Source organism: Echinops telfairi, unplaced genomic scaffold, assembly GCF_000313985.2.
Source record: "Echinops telfairi isolate 266 unplaced genomic scaffold, ASM31398v2 ScPeMD7_7472;HRSCAF=8510, whole genome shotgun sequence".
Classification (NCBI taxonomy): Eukaryota; Metazoa; Chordata; class Mammalia; order Afrosoricida; family Tenrecidae; genus Echinops; species Echinops telfairi.
Genome location: NW_022111376.1, coordinates 5,796,419 through 5,798,024, shown reverse-complemented (window position 1 = coordinate 5,798,024; position 1,606 = coordinate 5,796,419).

The following is a 1,606-nucleotide window of genomic DNA, read 5'->3' as shown; positions in this document are numbered from 1 at the left end:
TGGGTGGATCTATAGAGGGAGTAACTGGATTAATGGTTTATTGGAGGTATAGGAGAGGAAGTTATTGGGAAATAGGGAGCTGGGAGTAGTGGGTGCAGGAAGGAATAAAAGTGTTCTGGAACTGAGTGTGGTGATATTTGTGCAATCTTTATGATAAGACCTATTGAAGAGCATGATATGCGAATTATATGTTAATAATGCTATTATGAAGAAAGCAAAGTTCATAGAGATAAAAATGTACTGAATAAGAAGTTGCTTTTAAAAGTTGGTGGAATAGGAAAGGGAGAGGGGGAGTAGATCTCATTCTGGTGTGCCCATCCTGGAGGGCAATGTTGCTGCTCATTCCCGAGACATCACATCCTCTCCCTAGATGACAGCGCTACAGAGGACAGCACTGAAGATACAGTTTGGGGAGAGCAGCTGGTCTGATGCATCTAGTGATGGAAGCAAAGCCATAATGTCCCTGCGGAACCCCGGTTGTAGACTTCTGACTTGGGGGCAGTACTTGGCACCTCATCTGAACTGGTTTGGGGTGACTCAAAGCAGGCCACACTGAAAGTCTAAAGGTGTGATGGGATGAGGTTCTAGACCACTCAAGCCCTGACTGCAGGAATAGCAATGGGGAATTTTACGATGCACACATTTTGGACGCAAATGCTGAAGACTGAAAGGGTGTATGGGACATATAACCCTGAAAGCTGAGAGTAAAGGGGACTGGACTGATGGATTGCAACATGACCTTCTAACTATTTAACATAGAGATATCTATCTACTCTGAGTCAGGCTCCTTCTTAGACTTGGGACTATTGGATGGTCTTTCCACTTGTTTGTTTATTTGTTTTGGTGTTTATCTATATAAGATAGGCATGATAGGCAATCCCAAAGAGACAGTAATGGCACCAGTGGTTATGGGGGGGCATGGGAGGGGAGTAAGTGGGGATAGGTGAGCAGTTAGCCAATAATGATGGGGGCAGGGGAATAGTAAGGATTCTAAAATTGATGGTGAGGCGTGTGTAGTTTTTTTTGTTGTCTTTGATCTATCGGTTTGTATCTGAGAAGAATTACTGAGAGATGAATGATGGGTAAACATGATAGTAGGGCAGGAGGAAAGAAAAAAAGAAGAAGAACGAAAAATATATAGATATACATGTAGGTAGTATATACGTAAATATATAAATATAATTGTATTTGTTTATATATGAATATATATGTAAAAATAACAAGGGATCAGACAGGTGTTGGCCTTCTATTTAAGTCTTACCTCAGTTCAAAAAGAGATTGTTCTAATGATGTGACACTGTATGATATCCACCTTCCCAATACAATTGCTGGAGACAAAATGGGTCCATAAACAAATGTGGTGAAGAAAGCTGATGGTGCCCGGCTATTAAAAATTATAGTGTCTGCAGTGCGGAAATTGCACCCGATCTGATCCCGCCACACCGAGGCAAAAAACTAAGGGGGTGCAACAGAACAGCAAGGGAACGGAGCGTCAAGGTCCCCCCAGGGAATGCTGAAGGTAGACTTTGGGGCCAGGGCGTGGTGCCCCAACAGACTGGACTGGAAAACACTCCTAAAGGCCAACAAACGATCCTTGAACTAACTA